Source organism: Mustela nivalis (assembly GCF_964662115.1).
Source record: "Mustela nivalis genome assembly, chromosome: 2".
Lineage (NCBI taxonomy): Eukaryota > Metazoa > Chordata > Mammalia > Carnivora > Mustelidae > Mustela > Mustela nivalis.
In genome coordinates this window covers 17,300,964-17,322,881 of record NC_139021.1, presented here as the reverse complement: position 1 = coordinate 17,322,881, position 21,918 = coordinate 17,300,964, and the positions used below count along the sequence as shown (strand labels likewise).

The 21,918-nt window shown below is 41.5% G+C and overlaps 2 long non-coding RNA genes across 2 annotated transcripts in view; both read right to left on the bottom strand.

Annotated features, from left to right (window-relative positions):
• Positions 1-21,918, bottom strand: part of LOC309860162 — a 132,844-nt gene that overhangs the window by 24,409 nt on the left and 86,517 nt on the right. The window lies entirely within an intron of this gene.
• On the bottom strand, positions 71-3,399 carry LOC309858811. Its single transcript, XR_014308347.1, has 3 exons — positions 3,305-3,399; positions 1,095-2,640; positions 71-129 (listed from the first exon to the last, which is right to left on the bottom strand). It is a non-coding gene; the product is annotated as an uncharacterized lncRNA (long non-coding RNA).

Sequence of the window (21,918 nt, the reverse complement as noted above, 5' to 3'; positions counted from 1 at the left end):
AACAATTCTAATCTATTTTATTTAACCCAACACATAAAAAATATCACTTCAACATGTAATCAATATAAAAATTAACAAAAAATTTTACTTTTCATAGGAAGTCTTTCAAATCGAAGTGTGCATTTTATCCTCACCGCATATCTCTGTTCAGACTCACCCGACTTCCGGTGCTTGATAACCACACAAGCCTAGCGGTTACCCCACTGAACAATGCACTTCCACATCATCTACACTAGGATTTCCCCAACTCATCTATCTCAGAAAACTGCTCTTATTAATAAACACATAGAACAATTTTCTCTGTCCTGACTATAGACTGAGTATCTGTGTCTCCCTGCCCCAAAAACTCATAGGTTGAAACCAGATCCTTAATGTGGTGGCCTCTGGGAGAGGACTAGGTTGCAAGGGTGGAGCCCTCATCAATGAGATCCTTGCCCTCAAAAAGGAGGGCAGCCTTCCACCAAGGTGAGGACGCAGCAAAAAGACAGCTGTCTATGAACCAGGAAGAGGACTCTCACCAGACAACACATTTGTCCACTCCTTGGTCTTGGACTTCCCAGCCCCCAAAACTGTGAGAAGCACCTCTCTGTGTATGATTCTGTGTTAAGGCAGCTCTAGCTAAGTACTCAAACAAAAGCACAGAAACATTAGTTAAACCAATTTAAAAGTTTTATTTTAAAATGATTTTAAGCCCAAAGGAAGGGCAGAAGTGTTAAGGTGTTAATTTACACTACGAATCTCCTAGAGAGGCATAAACTAAGAACGCAGGTAATACATTTTTAAGAGCTGCGCTTTGGGAAGTCCTAGGAGCTTCCATCCAGAGACTCCCAGGGAACTCCTTCCCTCTAGGTTGCTAGGCAAGTAAGCTCAGAAATTCCCCATTTCCAAGGCAGCAGCTCTGCCATAGCTGATGTTCATGGGTGTCCTTGATGACCACTTAATGTGATATTCCTGTTGAAAAAAAGTTTGCAAATCTTTTTTAGAAATCTCTGGTTCTCTAAAGCTTTCATTTGTCCCTCGGGAAATAATCATTCCTCTTGGAAGCTACAAGTATTTTTTAGAAGTCAGCTTTGCAAGGGCACTTAAGGGCAGACCTCAGGTGACAGCGTCTTCTGTGCAGACTGCCTTGTCACTGTCGCCAGCGCAAGAGGAGATGAGACACCGTCCTGGCTGATGGCTCCATTCCCACCAGCACACGGCTGCGCGATGCAGGCTGTTTATTCATGAATGGCCACTGCTTCATGCTCCCATCACACAGGGGAGCTCTGTTGTCTAAAGCAAACCTCAGACTCCTGGGACAATGACAATAATTTCTGTTTGCATTCGCAGCTACAATGCAGAGGGAGCTGCCCTCTATGGCAACTTCTTTTCTCATCCAGTCCACTGATGAAGCTCAGCACTCTGCTCTGCCCCCAAATTTAAAGAAAAAACAAAAATTCCACGATGCACTCGTGAGCAATAGGTACGTTATTAAAGATTTTGTTGGAAGGCATCCGGCTAGCTCATTCAGTAGAACATGGGACTCTTAAAGATTTTGTTGGAGACAGTGAGGTTTTTTTTTTTTTCCTTACTCTTCTTAAGGGTCATTTAGCTCCGCTATGATTCTCTATACCCATCATTTCATACTTTGTCACCAAATATGGCTTTGCTTGCAAGGAGGATCATGATTTTTTTTTTCTTTTCTCTTTCTCAAGTCCCCCAAGATGCACACAACCATGAGTTAATTACTCCCTCTTATTCACTGCGCATTAGACAGACCCAGGATTGGAGTCCAGCTCGACCACTACTGGTTGGGACCTGGGCGATCTACTTCACCCATGTGACGTGTACTTTCCATGTATCTAACATATAGACTGTAACACCGATGCCAACAAATTGTTTCAAGGTTTGATGTGAAAGGGCCTCCTTAATCTCAAAACATTTTGCAAACGCAAAAGATTGCAATGACTACCATTGCTGCCTCCAGAGGAGTGTCAGGGACAAATATTAATCATGTTGTGCAACAGGCAAGCTCTCCATGAGAGTGAACATGAGTGCAAAGGGGAGTGAGGTGGATGAACCGTGAGGCGGGGGTGAGTGCTAAGAAAAGAAGAGTCCGGACACGGATGCCTAACTTGTATCAGCAGTCTCTAACTTGTATCAGCAGTCTCTAACTTGGATTAGCAGTCTCTACACACTTACATTGCCTACTGTACCAGTCAGCGTCCTAGCAGAAAACAGAGAGCACACTCTAAATCATTTGAGGACAGGTTAATAGGACTATTTTTTAAATGTAGCATGTGGAGCAGCTACATAAGAAGGAGCAGTACAGTATCCCAGGACTAGTGGCTGTGGGGGCTGGTACTGCTCCTAGTCCTGAGAGGGCCCAAAGCAGGAGCTGTGGGTAGAATCTGGAGGCCGAGGGAGTCATGTAGGGAGAGTTGACAGGTGTAACCCGCAGTTGAGGGACACAGCCAACACATGGGAGCATCTCAGGGAGGAAGCAGAGGGAATAAATACCCTGACCTCACTCTCTTCAATATCCTGCCAGGGATCTACATCAGCCAAATATAGAAACCAGAGGGCAAAGAAGACATTGACATGGTCCATCCAGTCTCCTAAAGCAGAGTGGAGGAGGGTTCCTGTTTCTGGGGGGTTTCTCTGAAAGAAAACACAAAGGACATTTAGCACAGTCACTCCCATATAGAGTTGGATCACAAGCATATTGGGAAAGGCACTTGCTGCTTCTCTGAGTCCATGAGCACTGAGGAACTTGAAAATCCTGGGGCCATCTTGCCACCATCGAGGAAAAATCTGAGAATGAGAGCAAGCAGAAGCACGCAAAGCTGAGCAATCTAAGATGACACACTCTGAACTCCTGAATCCAGCCACACCTGAAGCCAGCAAAACCTGCAGCAAGCCTTAACTGAAGCTAGATTCAACAGTACTGTGAGCAGGTAGGTCTATTTTTCTTACGCTGGTTCCCATCGCTTTCTATTGCCTGAAGCTAAAAGATTCCCAATTAACACTTCTTCTTGTAAAAGAAGAAACTGAAATGCCAAGAAACCAATTAACTTGACAAACTTCACATGTACACTAAATGGCAGAGCGGTGATTCTATTCCAGTTCAGCCCCCAAGTCTGTGCTCTCCACTACACCCCACAATGCCCTGGAGCCTCTTGTTCCCCTGACCTCTGTCATGGACCCTGATTTTCAGACATGCCTGTTTCTACTCGGGCCACAAATGCCTTTAGAGTACAGATTCTGCTGGAGCTACATTCCCACGGAACTCATCCAGCCTCTCACGCTTCTCTTTGTCCCTCACCTTACACCGTCCTCCTCTCCGAAAGCTGGTTTTCAGGATCTGAAGAATTCAAAGAAGTCAGAGTTCTGACCATGTCGTAAAGAGAGGAAAATAAATCTTGCTGATTTGGGATACGACTATAAGACAAATTTCCACAATAGCCCTGGGAGTAAATGACAAGTTCCATTCTCACCAATGGCAGAATGCCATATTTTGACAATGGCTTCGACATGAGCAGTCTGCTGGGAGGGCGGTGCTGGTGATGCGTCTTGAAAAATCCTTTTAAAAGAGGCAATGTGCTTTCCCACATGCCAATTTGTTAAGAAAGGGGAGAAAATGTCACACAGGAAAAATGAGATGACTTTTGGAAAACTCAAACAATGATAGCCATTGATAAAAGCACGAATGTAGTAAAAAAAAAGAAAGAAAGAAAGAAAGAAAGAAAGAAAGAAAGAAAGAAAGAGAGAAAGAAAGAGAGAAAGAAAGAAAGAAAGAAAAAGAAAGAGAAAGAAAGAAAGAAAGAAAGAAAGAAAGAAAGAAAGAAAGAAAGAAAGAAAGAATAGAAAGAAAAAAGAGGAAGCAACACTCCCTTCTCCCTTGCTAGAAAATTCAGAACACATTGTGTTCTTGGCCATGGAGTACACTCTGTCTTGGTAACTGGATCCTCACCTTGTAGAAAAATCAGTCAGACATGAAAAGGACATAAAACAGAGTGGGGGAACTTCCCCTCAAATTCCTCACAACACACATTCACACACACACATACAAATAGTCACATAAGTGCACACCAGAAAACCTACCCAAATACAGCAGTAGCAGAGACTGCTTTGGCTTTGGAGGCAGAAAAAACTGGATATAAATCTTGGCTCTGCCATATATAGTATGGGAACAATTGAAAGACAACTTAACCTCTCCAAGCCTCATCTATAAAATGGAAATAATAATCTACTGCTTTGGCCTATAGAATGTAGAAGGTTATGTAGACTCAGTAAGATAACATAGCTGGTGTCCCATAAATGGCTTTGATTGTTAATTAGCTTCCCTTAGGAACTGCTCAGGTCAAGTCTCCCTCCTGGGTCTTCAAGCATGGCATAATGGTAATGCTTTGGTTTCAGACAAATCCGGGTTCTAGTCTTGACTTAGTCAACTCCTAACTCTGTGACTTAGGACAACGCATCAGTTAGTTTCTGCTGCTTAAGAAATGACCACAAAATCTCAGTAGCAGGGGTGCCTGGGTGGCTCAGTGGGTTAAATCCTCTGCCTTCGGCTCAGGTCATGATCCCAGGGTCCTGGGATCGAGCCCCATGTCAGGCTCTCTGCTCCACAGGGAGCCTGCTTCCTCCCCTCTCTCTCTCTGCCTCCTTGTGATTTCTCTCTCTGTCAAATAAATAAAATCTAAAAAAAAAAAATCTCTTTAGCATTCGGCAATAAGCACTGATTTCACATGAATATCTATGGGTCAGCCAAGAAGTGGCTACTCTGTCAGGTGGCTCTTCTGATTCCTCTAGCACTTGCTTGCACACCTTCAGGTTGGCCAGGAAAGCTTTTCTGAGGTGGTTTTGCTCCACATATCTCCAGTTCTACTCCTGGAACCAGCAAACTGTATTCCTCAGCATCTGGGTATATTTTCATGGCTATAGTAAAAGCATCAGAAGGCAAGCAAAAACACACGAGACTTTCAAGGTCTCAGCTGGGCACTGGCATACCATTACTTCTGCCGTATTCTATTAGTCAAAATGGGTCTCACGGCCAAACCCAAAACTCTTCAGTGGGAAGAAGTACAAAAGCACATGGTAAAAGTTACAAAAGAGTGAAGAATCAGGGAGGACAATATAATCTAGCTCAGAATAGTTACATAATATGCCTTGATTCCTAAATCTGTCAAGTAGGAATACTACTACCTACAAAATGGATTCTTTTAAAGATTTTATTTATTTTATTGTAAGAGAGAGAGCAAGGAGAGGGGCATAGGGGAACAAGAGAGAATCTCAAGCAGACTTCCCGCTGAGCATGGAGCTGACACAGACCTCCATCCCAGGACCCCGAGATCATGACCTGAGCCAAAAGCAAGAGTTGGATGCTTAACCGACTGAGCCACCCAGGCGCCCCAGAGTGGATACTTTTAAATATTAACGATGTACTGTGGGCTCAGAACAATGCCAGGTTTATAAAGGACACTCAATAATTGTTGGCTAATAGTAGTAATTCACACTGTGGGAGTAGAGTGGCACCCTCCCCAATCTGTCTATAGTTCTCTGGGCTGCTTTACTCATTCATTCATTATCTGGCTATTTATATATATTTATTAATCCTCTTAATTACCATGTGCCAGAAACTTTCTCAGCTTGCTGATCACACACGAGTGATTTTCAACTAACATTTACATAGCATTTTCCACATCCACAATCTAATTTGATCCTCATAACTACCTTTTGCTGTAGGTCTTACTATCCCTATGAAATGAGAGATGACGCTAATATCTGAGTGATCTTCAGCAGACATGCCACAGGTAAGGAGTCACAGTGTCATGAAATCAAAATTCTGTACCCAGGCACTATTAGGGTTACTTCAGGATGGGACCACCACTTTGAATCTCCTTCTCACTCAGAATTCATGGATTCTAGAAGGTTTCAAGAAAATACCACAGTATTATCTCCCTCTCTGATTTCTTCCCATTCAGTTTTCCCTCCCTTTCCCTATGGTCCTCAGGGCTCCAGGAACCAAACTGAGGGTTACAGAAGGGAAGTGTGTAGGGGATGGAGTACTGGGTAATGGGTATTAAGGAGGGTACGTGTTGTGGTAAAAACTGGGTGTTATAAGCAACTAATGAATCATTGAAAACTACATCAAAAGCTAATGATGTACTGTATGCTGGCTAATTGAACATCATAATAATAAAAAAAAAAAACTTTTTAAAAAATCACAGTATTCCATGCCACATCTGTTGCTTGTTCCATTCATTCTCTTACTTATTATGAAATAGTTAATGTCTGGCTTGTGTTTGAAGGATGATGGGCATTATCCTGAAGAAAGAAATGGGAGACCAGAGAAAAACTGGGCATTACAGACAGAAGCACAGTGTGAGCAAAGGCAAATGGTGGAAAAATTTAAGGTACACATAAGAAAGTGAGGAAGTTCAATGTTAAGGCATTTGTTTCAAGGCTGAGATGGAGAAAGAAGTAGTCTGGTATTTTGTCAAGGAAGGCTGTGTAAATCATGCAAAGTAGCTTGGATGTTAGATTATAAGCAGTAAAGAATCACTTGAAGGTTTTAAAAAGGGAACATGATGGAGACAAATAAGAACTTTCTAATGGGCTGTCTGCCAGCTGTGCAAGTAAAAGCTCTGAAGAGTGTCCCATCTTCATAAAACAACCAGGAAGTACCCATGCACTTGGCTACTTTGCAGAAAGGAAGTGGATGGAAGGGCTGGCTTGGTTGAGGTTGGACCCATCCTTAGTGATATAACCGATGGGGAGAATAGTTCTAGGAGCACAAAAGTGGGTCATGATGTCAGAGCTGAATAGAGCAGCCCTGAAGTGGCTGGACTGTAAGGAACCGTGGAAGGCATTCCATCACCCCTCTTCTTACAGACGAGAAGATCATCGCCTACATATTATGTACTCTGCTTAACGTCACACAGGGGCCTCCTCAATGCCGTCCTGTTCTTGCCTTAACCCATTCAGACATCCCACCTCCTCTGAAGGCACACGGGGCACCTGAGCACTTATGGGGTGCAGGTAATCCAGAGGTCAGAGGACCGGAGCTCCTTGGGAGATACAGTCACTCAGGAACCCCTGTCTTTGTCTCAGTGACCCCAGAAACTATGAGTAGTAGCATCACTTGCTCCTCTTTCTTGGCATGACCCCAACAAGCCCTTCTCTCCTCAGACTTCCTGCACTCTGGTCCCTATGGAGGTTAAGGAGACACGGGTACCAACGGCATGCAGAGCCAGCATCAGCTATCCTAAGAACAGATCTCAGAATCCAATGGAACATCTGTGAGCGAGCTAAGGCTAATCCTATAGGAGATGCTGAGACCAATGAAAGTAAAAGACCTCAGGAAACTAGACAAAGGATGGCTAAGGAAGCCCAGCCTAAACTTCCCATCTGTCCAGTGGACACTATCTTAATGGTCCAACCCTTATTTTATACACTTTAACAGTCCCCTGGCAGCCGCCTTCTGCCTTTTGATCTGAATCCTTACTGAACTGAAGAGTCTTCAGTCTGACTCCCTGGCTCATACTTAGACATCAATATGTATGACTGTGGCTGTGCAGGTCAAGGTCTCCATGACTATTTCTCATCACTAAAGTAAAAGGCTGTTAACATTGCCAGCCCAATAATTTATTCACACAATTCTCCAACATCCCTAGCAGAAACTACACTTAAAATATACCAAAGGGAGGCCCCTTGCCTCTAACATAATGCAATTGTTATCATAAATCAGAAGAAAATAAGAGGAGATGATAGAAAGGATCAATCTAAAGGAATATATCTGGGGTTCAGGGTCTGTTGGCAAATAATCATGTCTCGTTCCTCCCAGGGGTCAATGGCAAAAAGAATAGTATATTATTAGTGGAAAAGGCTCTCCATAGAGAAAGATTAGCTGTGAATCAGGTAGCTCAAAAGACCAAAGGCAGGCACAGTGCCTTCTATTGTAGCTCTGGGTTGCCCCATGCAATTACTGTCACCCCTGTGGGCTATGAAGTCCCGCTCTGGAAATAGAGGGAATCAGACAGGGTGAGTCTCCACCGCTAAGAGTCTGTAATTTAACCTGAAACCAGATTGAGGAAGATTAGAAATCAAAGCTCATGACTGCAGGGGAACTCAAACTGAGTCCCTAGGCTTAATTTCGTGTCTTTATTATTTCTTTGTCTACTTTCTAGGTTTTCTTCCTTATGGGCAATCTAGTTTTCCTATAGCATAAAAAAAAATTTTTTTTCAGCAAAAATATTAAAATGCTCCCACGGTGGGGGTGGGGGGAGGTCTATGGGTTTGTGGGAAAATGGGACAAGGACAAGCTGTCCTAAGGTAGCAGAGACAGAGAATCCAAGCAGACCCACGCTCCAGGCCCACGTGCAAGGCAATTACAGAACTTCTCAGAGGAGCCCGGGCTTCAGAACCACCCACAAATCAGTCCCAGGACGGCTCTGGCCTGTCTCCTGTTGCTAGCTGGCTTGGCATCTGCCGTGTCAGTTGAAGCCCCATGTGGTCCACACTGCACACAGACACAGAGCCAGGCTGTCACTCAGATTCTGAGATGTTCCCTTGGCATCTCAGAATGGGAGTTACCTCAGAACAAATACAAAATAGAGGCTTCTAAGGGGATCTTCAAGGGATGTCAAATTTTCTGCAGCTTATTTTGAAATATATCTCAAAATCGTTTTTGCTTTCCACCAAGATACCTTCACAGGCCCCTAAAATTGGTTAGACATGTAGGTTTAGAGAATTTGCACACTCCAAGGTTAGCCATAAAAGTCAAGTAATTGAATATTACCTAAAAGCTGCAAAGACTGTTCTTATAGGAAAGGAGCTCTTATTCAGAGTGGAATTCATAGGATCTGTGCTAAGCACTTGACCCTCGTAGCTGCCTTCGAAGGAAGCATTTTGCTGTGGTTAGCAGGGTTGTTTTTTGAGGTTGTTTTTTTTTAAGCAATTTTAATATTACAGAAAAACTGAGCAGAAGGTACAGAGAATTTCCATTTCCCACTATTCCCTAACCTCATTTCCCCGATCATTAACATCTTGCATTAGTGTGGTACATTTGCTTAAATTGATGACCTAGTATTGACACCTTTTTCTTACAAAAGTCCATAGACTACATCAGCAGTCCTTCTTTGTGCTGTACATTCCGTGGGTTTTGACAATAATATACAATGACATGCTTCCACCACTACAGTCTTTATTTTTTTTAAGATTGTTATTTATCTATTTGACAGAGAGAGAGAGACAGTGTGTGAGAGAGAGAGAAAGAGCACAAGCAGGGGGAGTGAGAGAGGGAGAAGCAGACCTCCCGCTAAGTGGGGAGCCTGATGTGGGGCTCGATCCCAGAATGCTGGGATCAGGGCCTGAATAGAAGGCAGACACTTAACAACTGAACCATCCAGGTGCCCCACTACTACAGTCTTATACAGAATAGTTTCACTGCCCTAAAAATCCTCTGTGCTCTGCCAATTCATTCCTCTCTCCCTCCCCATTAAGTCACTAGCCATCGCTGATCCTTTTACCATCATTAAGAAAACATTTTCATCCACTTTCTATTTTTTTAAAAATTTCATTTAAATGCAATTAATTAATAGTGTATTATTGGTTTCAGAGGTAGGGCTCCGTGATCCTACAGTTGTGTATAACACCCAGTGCTCTCCTTAATGCCCATCACCCACTTACCCCATCCCCCCATCCACCTCCACTTTAAAGATAGGGAATCTGGGCCTCAAAGAAGTTAAGAAATTAACTTACCCGGCTAGCAAGAAGTCAGAGATCTACTAGGTGTCACGTGATTCCAGAGTCCCAGCATGCATTTAGCCACCCACCTGCCACTTTCTGACTCCCGTCTAGGTGCCAGCCATAGTGCAGGGGCTGGGAACATCATGATGACTAAAACAGCAAAGCTCCTACTTGTATGGGGTTCACAGACTAATCGGAATCAGTCATTAAACAAATTAGCACACAAATAATATAAACAGTGACAAATGCTTATAGGAAAACAGTAAGTCATAAAGTTTAATAAGAATGCTCTCCAGGGAGACCTATTGCTTCTGTTGAGAGGAGGTGGCTGGGGTGGGAGCTCTCAGAGAAGACCTCTCTGAAGAAGGAGGAGAAGCAGTTCTTCTGGGGCAAAACTGGGGTGTACAGGAAAAGGGGAGTGAATGTGTGCCAGAAAGAGCAGTTTTCACAAAAAACTTGAGATAGAGCAGAAATTGGCTCCTTGAGGAAACTCTCCCCCATACAAAGTGATCTAAAGTTGGTTTTCCAAATTTGTAACTAGTCAAGAGCACTTTTAATATGAGATTTCTATGATCCAGAAAGTTTAGGAAAATTCCATAAAAACATATCCTTATTCCCTAATACCAGGAGAGTGGCTAACCACCAATATTCATGAAGTGTTTTATGACAAGTTTGATAGGTTTGAATTTTATCTTCATCCCCGTTTTATAGAACAGAGACCTGGAGAGAAGTAACTTTCCAAAGGTCATTAAGTAGGCACTGTCTGCAGACTGTGCCTCCTCTGGAGTGGAAGAGTAGCCTCCTAAACGTCTCCTCCCATATCAATAAATAAGTGAGAAATGCAGTGTCTGGAACACAGTGCTCATCGAATCAATGTGTGAAAGAATGAATGAATGCACACATGCATCCACGAATGAATGAATGCCACTGGTACCAAAGGGAGGCAGCTGGATAACATAAGTGTTGGTTCTGGATCCAGTCATTCTTGCCAGTCATCTCTCCTCTAACAAAAAACTTTGTTTGTCTCTCCGGCCTCAGTATCCTCATCTGCTCATTAGGAAGCATGTTATTTTTAATTGAGAAGATAATCAATACTTTTTTTTAATTCAACATAACTATCAAAAACGTTGGAAAGACGAAAGAAGAGGGGAGGGAAGGAGGCTACAGGCTTATCTGGATTCCCACACCTGTGGATTCATGGTTCACTCAGTTTCGCACTGCACATACTCGTAACGGTCACCACCACTCTTCTCCTCCTCACTCCTGGCAGGCATTACTATTCAATCAAGGTGTGCTTTCTCACTGAGCCCATATGAAGGCTCAGAGCACAGGACTCCAGGAAGCCACTAGGGCACAACATCAGTGATTCTCAGGATGAAACCCATTTATGAGCACTATACCAAAAAGGACTTCTTGATTAATAGCAACTTCCAGTGAAAACTGGAGAGTGAGATTGGGATCTTACTGGTGGAGCTTTAGCAATCCTGAAATTCTCCAGCAGGACATAGGTCTTCATCAGTGTCTTAGCCATACCTAGGTTTTCACTAACTCTATAGCACTTTCTATTTTCAAGAGGGTGGTACATTCATCAGATGAGACATCGAGCATCCCTCCAGTCAAAAGTTGCTAATGATAATGATATAAATTGCATTTCCCTAGAACTAAAATTTCCCCTCTCCAGGGCTCTTCCCCCCCTGCTTCCTTCTCTGGTCAACCACTACCTCAGAGTTACTATGCAGCCTTTCCTTTCATGTTTTATATTTTGTTTTTCGTTTTGTCTGTCTCCCTCTATAACTTGTGAGATGCTTACTTTATTTAGGCAGATAGATGACAGATCCATCCATGCTGATACATAATAGATTGAGTTGATTTATTTTTATTACTTTAAAATAATCCATACTGTAAATATGACACAATCCACTTTCCATTGTTTTGTTGATGAACTTTTACACTGTTCCCAAATTTTCTCTATTTTTTTATTTCATTAATGCTGTACTGGACAACCTGAACATGTTTCTCTGTGCATATGTGTCAGGATTTCTGGAAGATATGTTTCTAGAAGTGGAATAGATGGGTCACAAGGTATACGCAGTTTCAACTATACTAGATTTTGCCTCATTTTTTTACTTGTAATGATTTCTTTACAAGTCTATCTCCTAGACTGTAAATTCCTTAAGTGACTGGAATACATTAGGAGGTACCCAATTAATATTTGATGAGGAAAATCATTTAAATTTCAGACAGCGGAGTGTCAAGAGAATCTGGGGCTGATTTTTAACTCCACTCTTAATCTCTCATTTGCCCAAACCACCCTTAGCATAAATACCACTGTCAGCTGAATTGTTCCCCCAAAATTTGTATGTTGAAGCCCTAACCCTCAGAACATGACTGTATTTGGAGACAGGTGATTGAGTTAAAATGTGCCATTAGGGGCACCTGGGTGGCTCAGTTGGTTAAGCTGCTGCCTTCGGCTCAGGTCATGATCTCAGGGTCCTGGGATCGAGTCCCGCATCGGGCTCTCTGCTCAGCAGGGAGCCTGCTTCCTCCTCGCTCTCTCTCTGCCTGCCTTTCCATCTACTTGTGATCTCTCTCTGTCAAATAAATAAATAAAATCTTTAAAAAAAAAATGTGCCATTAGGGTGAACTATAATCCAGACTGGTGTCCTTATAAGAGGGAATTTGAACACAAAAAGAAACACCAGGGTTGTGTACACACAGAAGCAAAGACCATGTGAGGACATAGCCAAGAGGACAGTCAATTGCAAGGAGAGAGGCTTCACAAGAAACCAATCCCATCAGCTTCTTGATCTCATACTTCCAAGCCTTGCAACTATGAGAAAATAAATGTCTGTTGTTGAAGCCACCTAGTTTGTGGTATTTTGCTATGGCAGTCCAAGCAGACTAATACACAGAATAAGTCATGTCCTGAGGGAAATTAAATCTAAATTGCTGCCTCAAAGTCCCTCTTGTACATTAATGTTGAAGTCCCCCTTGAATTCAGAGATCCAAACTTCTAGGAGAGTAATCTTTCCACTGAACCAATGAGTTTCAGATAATTCTATGGGATTTCAAGTTACACATAGCTGGGAACCATTCTGAGTAAAATTCTGGTGAGTTGCAGACTTCAGGCTCCCTTACCGCTGTCATGAAAATAGCTTCTTAAAATTGGCCTTCCTCACTCCATTTTCTGAATAAAGGACTTCACTGGCTTAAAAAGTAAATTGGGAGTGGCTTTAAAGAGGTCATAAAAATGATTTTAAAAAAAAAATTCCAAGAAAGAGATTCAAGTTTGGAGGCAGGTAGTGAAAATGCTTAACAAGGCAATTTTATTCATAACAGAAAACTCTAAACAACCCAAATATTTATCAAAATGGGAATGAAAAACAAATTGAAGTTTAGCATTACAATCGAATACTACTCAGCAATAAAAATGAGCATTCTACTGATACACATCAAAACATGGATGCGTCTCAAAAACAACATGCTGAGAGAAGGAAGCAAATAGAAGAGTACATACTGTCTGTTTCCATTTATATAAAAGTCTAAAAAAGCCAATACTAATCTATGGTGATGAAAGCAGATTGGTGATTCCTAGGGACAAGGGTAGGGGGGAACAACTTGAAATGTGCACTAGGGAATTTGGGAGACGATGGTATCTTGACTGTAAAAACAGTTACACCAGCATATGTATTTGTCGAAACTCATCAAATGTTATACTTCCAATGTGGTCATTACTATGCAGTGTCTTGAGTGGGGTGGATGCAAAGTGTTTCAAGCTGTGTGTGTGAGTGTGAGTATGTGTGTGACTTAAATCTGGAAGGAACTGTCACAAGAGGAAGAGATGGAGATCCAAGGGGCCTTCTGTGGCTGATAGTTGGCAGTTATGTTGAATAGCAAAATCTCACCACAATACAGTTCCACACGAAACCTGAGAGAGGAAACTGCTAAGTGTTCAATGGGCATGTCAATGTCACAACTGATGCAAGGCTTGAGAAGACCAGGTATGCAATTTAAAAAAAAAATAAAGGGGACGCCTGGGTGGCTCAGTTGGTTAAGCAGCTGCCTTCGACTCGGGTCATGATCCCAGCGTCCTGGGATCGAGTCCCACATCGGCTCCTTGCTCTGCAGGGAGCCTGCCTCTCCCTCTGACTCTGCCTGCCCCTCTGTCTGCTTGTGCTTCTGCTCACTCTACCTCTCTCTCTGACAAATAAATGAATAAAAATAAAAATAAAATAAAATAAATTTTTTTAAAAAGGTGGTATTTAAGCACTAGATTAACTTCTCACTAAGATTCCAATCTAAATCCCAAGTCTACTTTTCTGTAAAATGGAAATAATAAGAGGAACTTCTGAAGAATTAAATGGCATACGAGTGCAATAAATACATGCATGGTTCATAGAAAGTGTTCAACTTGTCATTTTTATTGTGCTTATTTCTTTTTTTTAAGTAGTCTCCACACCCAGACCTGGAGCCCAACATGGGGCTTGAACTCATGACCCTGAGATCAACACCTGAGCGAAGATCAAGAGTCAGATGCTCAATGTACTGAGCCACACAGGTATCCCTATTGTTCTTATTTGTTATTATTTCTTATTTCTTATTATTGTTCCCTATTGTTCTTATTTCTTAAACCTGTTAGAGAAAGTTAGGGATTGTGGCTTTTGATTTTCTAGAAAAAAAGTATGGGAAAATATTTTTCTTATTATTCATAAATTTTCCAACTGTAAATTTATGAAGAACCACATAGAACATGACTTCTGGTTACTCTTCCTGTATTAACAAATACATATGTATGTGTACATACAAATACTTATTTTCTGTAGGAAAATAAGAGCACAATTAATTTCTCTAAAAGATTACCATTCCCTCTCCACTGAAGTGACTTTAATATTATTGTGTGTGTGCCAGGCATTGTACTAAGAACTTATGATAAATCAAAGGGGAAAAAAAAAAAACAGACAAAAGTCCCCTTGTGCATTCAAATGGTGACAGTTGTTCAGGTGGGAATGCTTAGGATCAACAGTGAGAATGTGTGCTTGGGAATGAAGAGTGATAAATCTTACTTGACTATATAGCTTTCAAGGTAGTTTTAACAATTTTGAGAAAATGTGTCTAGTAACCACCTCACAAAGTTCTACCCAAAGAAAGCGGAATATAGGAAGCTTAAGTGACTAATGATGGGTCACTTTTCAGACATACCAGGGAGGCCATTATAAAATAAGCCCTCACTACACCTTGGAAGTACATGGGGTGTTTTCAATTACTACAGCCCAAGCCATACCCCACAGATTCTGATTTAATTGGTTGAGAATCAGGCATTCCTTTTGCTTTAATTTTCCAGGTGATTCTAATGCGCCAACAGATTCGAGAATCACTGTATCAGTTCTCCCTGAACTGCAGAGAGACGGCACTAGTCAACCAAAATCATCTGTAGCAGAGGCAACAGTGTCTATAATAAAGACTTCACTCCCGAACCAGGGAATGACTGAGTTCAGCGCCCTAAGCCTAAGCATCAGAGCACCTACAGCTAGGAACTATTCCAGCAACAGAGACAAGAGGACTCCACATTTGCTTTTTTGTAACTACTTAAAATACTCCAGCCTACAATTTCTGTCACTGATAAAGCAGTTAAACTGTTGATTTATCTGGAATATGAACTGATAAGAGTGATACACTGTCACTTGGAAGTAAATATAGCTAAAGCTATGGTTCTAAAAGCTAACTCTTTCAACATGAAAGAACCAGAAACCTTTTAGTTAGGTCAAAATTTCTTCAAACATTATTAAAGTTATTTTATGGTTCTTGTTGTCCCCCCAAACAGTTTGGAGGGTAGGCTCCTTGGAAAGCCATCAAGATTGTTTCTGCCATGGGCCAGGAAATGAGCGTTCATATTCCAGTCCTCACTGGCAGGGATGACTTTTTTCTAGTTGTGATTTGTTGACAGAGCCAGGGATCAATGACTCTCTAGGAGAATGGACCAATTCAGAGGAGTGGGTAGTTTTTTACATGTTATTTCTTCCTGTTTGTCCAATAATTTAGGCAGTAATGAAGTGAAGCTCACAGAAAAAAAGGTATTTTCTATTTCATAAAAGAAAACTACTATTGTCTTTGTCCTACACCCATAGGTGTAGTAAATGACAACTAGCCTGTGAACTGGGGAGAGGCCCATCAGCAAAAGTGCTTGGCCTGTGCGAGCTCACTGGCTCAGGCCTGAGAAAACCTTCTTCCTCCTTGGATACTACTTGAGGAGCTTGTTTAATTTTTATCTGTCCTCTGCTTACTTCCCAGATCTGACAGGACAGAGTCACAGAAATAAAAATGAACAACACCAACACACACTTTAACTTTCTGCTGTCTTCATTCTACTTTTGACATCTGTGTGTGTATATTCCAGGAAAGTTCTGGTCATTGTTCCATAAAGAATGATACAATGGAGATGGAGAAGGTCCAGAAAAAATTAAACTAATGACCAAAAGATTTGGCAAGCTGCCATATGAAGACAAAAAGTGAAAGAAAACAAAACAAAACAAAACCCACAGGCTGAGGAGGGATATGGCTGAAATCTATTAAACCATTACAAATGTGGACAAAACAAGTATATACTGGTTCAGAAAATCTCAAATACCAGTAGTGGAGAACACTCACCTGGAATCCCTGAGAAAGAGATTTCTAGTGAATTATATAGTGATTTCTGATAAACAAAGCAATATTCCAGTGAAAATGGGTTTATATGTTTTCCATTTCACAAATAACAAATCTGAAGCTAAGGTTTTAAGTGATGTATAAGATTGCACGACCAACATATATGAATGTAAATAATAATTATAATGATGGTAGTTAACATTTTTTAAGTTTTTACTATGTGCTGGCTACTGCACTAGGCATTTTCATGCATTAAACTGCGCTTTTATTCCCTGCAACCACTCGTTGAATCGGGTACTGCTATTATCTGCTTTCTGAGTGAGGAAGCTTAGACTCTTTAAGTAACCATATAATATCTCAAAATTTCACAGCTGGAATGTAATGGAAAAAATTTTGTAAACCAGGCCATCTGATTCCAATATTCACACTGATCAGACCAACTAACTGCAAATCCCCTCAGTCATTTTACTTCAGTGTATCCGTATTTACATGTGTGTATCCCAAGAAACATTTGATTGTAGAAATGCAAACTTAGTAAGTAGCAATCCTGAGATTAAAATTCAAGTTGTCTGACCCAACTCTGGTTGTTTCCTTTAAGCCAGGTACTTTATTTTGAACAAAGGGGAGTGTTTATATTGTAGGCAGTAAAAATCCAACAGGGCTTCATCACCTACCAAAGAAATGGTTCAGGCTCACATACCAAGTCACTTCAGGAAGAGTTAAAACCTATTCAATGCTTGACATAGGTTATCAAGGAAAGCTGGAACACTGGAGCACATCTATTACCTATGACAATCATATCCAGGTAAATAGCTATGTCCCTACCACACCCCTTGTCAGAGACATAATACTAAACTGGTTAGCTCCTGGGTCCAGCATACAAAGCAGTTCTCATAGCTCTGAGGAACCAAAAGTCAGAACTACGCAAAGCAACATGGAGATATGGGTCAGTAGCTGGCTCAGCCCCTAGATGGGCTCTGGTTTCCAAACTGTCATGCCAGGAATTATCAAAGCCCCAAATCTATGAAAATTATACAACCCTCCATTTAGTCCAGCTGTAAGACTTCCTTGAGAAGAAAACAAGAAGCCCCAGAGCACAGTTCTTAAAGGGACTCAGTTTTCTCAAAACATATGCCTGTGCTTTCACACTAGTCTTGGGCAACTTCATTCCTTTGGCTCTTTTGATGGGTTAGCACAGGGCCACTGTCCATGTCTCGGTCTTCTCATACTTCTTTCTATTCTTGCCTTTTTAGTAACATTGACGGCTGGCTCTGATTTCTCTTTTCTCATATCCAAAAGGACTGCAGAATTCCAAAGGAATTATGAACCAGAGAAAAGGCAATAAATACAACTGCTTGAACAAAACAATTTCTTTCATCTGTGGCACTTGAAATTTAAAGTTTATGTCTGGCACAGTTTCAGGAAATACATTTACGCTCTGAAAACATCCATTGTTTTTAGAGCAAAATATTGCCATAACAAAAATATGGAAAACCATCATTAAAGCCATTTATGTATTCAACAATAACCTAGGGAACACATTACGTGTCATGCACTAGCAAAGTATTGTAGAAATATGCAGATGGACAAGATACAATCATTGTCCTCATGAAAAATTCTGCCTTGAGTAGGAAACAAGGCTTTTCAGTGCACTCGTCTCGATTCTATGGGATAGAAAGTGCCAACAGGCCAGGTAACCATGCAACCACTCTGGAGCTGTGCTGATGATTAAATGAGATAATGTACATTAAAATTAAATGCTATGGGAAGTCAAAGAAGAGCAAACACTATTAAAAGACAAAGACCATCATCCCAGGGGCCTTGGGGGGAGGGGGAACAGGAGGATTTCCAGAAGCCCCCTGGGACACAACCTTCCCAAATGCATCCAAGATAAAGAAGCTTTTAGTTTCCTAAAAATGGTATATTTTCCTATCCTTGCTTCTCTCCTTAGTCTGACATACACTCTGAAAGGTCCTGCTATCTTCTGGAAACTTGGCCTGCCATTCAGGGACAAACTCAGTGGGACAAGCGTAGGCAATCAGGAGGTTTAAGAGGAGGGAACATAATCCATTTAAAAAGGTAAGGTAGCAGTCTTTGTAGAATTGTTTTGCCTGGGGGCCCAGAATTTGAAACACCACCACTGCATGTAGCCTACAACTCACAGAACAGGAAGGAAGGGTGTGTGCCAAAAACCAGGCTTCAAGAGGCTCTAATCCCTTATCCCAGGTTCAGAGCATGTAAGGATTCCTGTTTACCAAACATCATGACTTCCAGTATGTGTTTTTCTCAGCTGAAGTCCTGATATCCAAAGATCTCAAAGGTCTAGAGACACCCCGGAACTGGCTGCTGGCTGGAGTCAGTCCAATGACACCAGTAAGCTCTGGAAAGAAGCATAAACTATGGCCAGCCAAGAAGAAGGAATGTTTGTATGCAAAAGTCATTTCCCTCCCTGTCTCCTCCCTCTTCTATCCACAAAATCTGGCCTGCAGTATCCGCATAGGAGACCTCAACCATTTGACTTTATTTGTTCCTTTTCCATATAATTTCAACAGCTCTGCCTTAGAGATAAGAAGGATATTATGGAAGTAGCAACAAGACTTTCAACAGGGCTTCATCACCTACCAAACACTCTTCACGTACATTTCACTTCTCCTTTGGTCCTAACAACACTCCTAAAGGGTCAGTTTTATTCATGCAATTTTATAGATGAAGACCTAAAGCTAGAGGGAATTAATAGACTTACCCAAGTGAACACCCTGATGGGTGATGTGGATTCAAATCCTCTACCTCCAGACCTCACATCCCTTTTCTATTTCCCAAGGACTCTCTTCTGAGACCAACATGATTCCAGTCAGGTGGGAAGGCAAACTGAGAAGGCAGGAAGTTGACTCTTCAAGGTAAAATAACTTAAAAAGCTAATAATTACATCTACTCCTTAATAGAATATCAGTCAGAGGAGACCGCAAAAGAGAGGACTATGGAAAGCCTTTGGGGATAATAAGCTTTAAGGAGTTTCAAAGAAGACATAATGGAGTCTCACTTATTTCTTTCCTCTCTCTCTTTCCATCCCAAAACCTGAGTTTCCCCTCAGAAATATTCACAAAGGAAGCACTTGGCTGAGGAAATCACTACAAGATGGATGTGGAATTCCGTGCTCTCTCAAGGTGGAAATCATAAGGTCATTTTTATATGAAAAGTTAGCCCCCTGGATGCATCGTGATAAAAGCGACCATGAATCAACTGCCTGCTGCAGGCCAGGGGCTGTGGGTCATGGGGAAGGCTCATTGGTCCAGGAGTGCAGATGGCTTTGTGCCCACGTGTCAGTAGCTTCTCGTCCTGACTGTGAAGTGGCTGAGCTCGGGAGCACAGCAGTTCAGCACAGAAGAAAGCAAGCTCTGCTGGCTACAGCGCCCCTTGAACTGTGCCCACCTCGCCAGCTGTAGAGACCCTCCCACTTGCAACTTCTTCAGGGGAGAATCTTAAACCAGTGGGCATTGCACCAGCCCAGAAACCCAGAGATCCAGTCTCATGAGAAAATCAATAAACAAACCCAAATTGAGGGTCATTCTACAAAGTGCTTGACCGGGAATCTTCAAAACTGACAAGGTGATAGAAAATAAGGAAAGACTGAAAAACTGTCACAGACCAGAGGAGATTACAGGGTCATGACTAAATGTAATGTCATGTCCTTGTTGAGATCCCAAAAGTGGGGGGAAAAAAGACACTGGTAGAAAAGCTGGTGGCTCTGAATAAAATCTGGGTTTTAGTTTATCATAATGTAATTTTCTAGGGTTGACAAATATCCTATGGTAATATAAGACATTAATGGAGAAAACCAGGGAAAGGGTATGAAGGTTCTCTGGACCATCTTTGCTATTTTCCTGTAAATCTAGAAGTATTCTAGAATTAAATGTTTATTTAAACAAAAAATTTTAAAATGCAACATAAGCACTTACTCAACATCTACGAAACACCAGGCACTATGCTAGGCACCAGAGTCACAACAGGGAACAGGAAAAGTTTTGTCTCTGCGGGCCTGGTTCAGAATCTAATTGAAAACAACTATTCCCCAAGCGACCTCAAGTATCCTGGCCTTCTAGGTCAAATTTACCTTTAATATGGAAGTAAAATTACTCAAATGAGGACATGGTGGTTATTTATTACCTCTTGTCCCTTCACTCCTTCTGATCAGCTCTGGGTTTTTTGGTACCTGCTCCTTCTGGCTGCTGCCCCCTTTCTATACTGTTCTGCATGGACACAGCCCACCCCATCTGCTTCCTTTCCCACAGTATTATTAACTCAAGTGGCAACTGTCTAGTATATATAATTGTCTTTACTGATGGCATGGGGATTAAAGAAGTAAATGGCAACACAGACCTGGAAACGCTAATCTAGGCTGTAATGCCACTGAGCTTAGAGTACCTGACTCAGACAATGGGGTCTTCTCTCTCAGGTTGGGCCATTTTCCTCTTAGGGCCTAGCACACAACTTGTTGCTAGATCCTTTTTCCCTGCACCAAGCCCCTTCCCTATCCAACAAATCTCTCTGCCCTCCTGCCTCTGCCTACCAGAGGGAAAAGAAATAAAAACTCCTATGGTTGATTACACAAAAGGATTTTGACACTTTCTCTGTCTCAACCTTTGGTAACTAGAATCTTTCTGGGGCTTGTCATGGAAAGCAGGGGATTCATTAAGCTCTTTTCCCAAATAATGGGATAGTTCTCTCCACAGAGTATTTTTTCCTCTGCACGAATCTCAAAATTCCAGGCAGGTATATAAAGTCTTTTGGTTGGCTTATTTTTGTCTTTCAAATAAGCACCCTTTTTTCTCCATTATTAACATTACTGTCTCAGAGATCATTAATAGTAGCTACTCATTCATGAAATTTTATGCAACACCTTCATAAACATTACTTCAAATACTCCTCACAGAAATCATGTGAAGCAGGTTTTGTTATCATTCTCATTTTATAGAAAAAAAAAATACTACAGTAAGTGATTTTTATTAATTAATGCAGCTGGTGAGAAGGAAATCCAGGATTGACTCTGGGGTTGTGGATTCCAAGGCTTGTGTTTGTTTTACTACATACTTGCATATTAGTCACATAGCAACTTGGCAATCTCAGATTTGGAGGGCGTGGTAGAGGCTAGCTATCCCTATCAGCTGGCCAATATAGGACATTTCACCGGTGTCTCAGTTCATTCTACTTCCTGGGCTTCTCTGTAACATCATCAGAGAATGTACTCCATGACTGAGTGCTCTTGTTATTAATAATAACGATAACCAACATTTGGACAGCTCCTTACATCCAGGCTACAATATATGTTGATCTCTCAGGGAATCTTCAAAATCTCCTTCCAAATGGTTATTATTCAATAAACAATAATAAATATTTGCTAGACCCTCTTACAGTAGACTTTGAAGATACTAAGGTGGCTGAGTCTTAATGCCTCCCTCTACGTGTTTGAAAAGTTTTGAAGGATAAATAAGAGTTCATCACACAAAGAAGTACTTTTTAGAAAGAAGAAAGATGAGCACAAATGCCCAG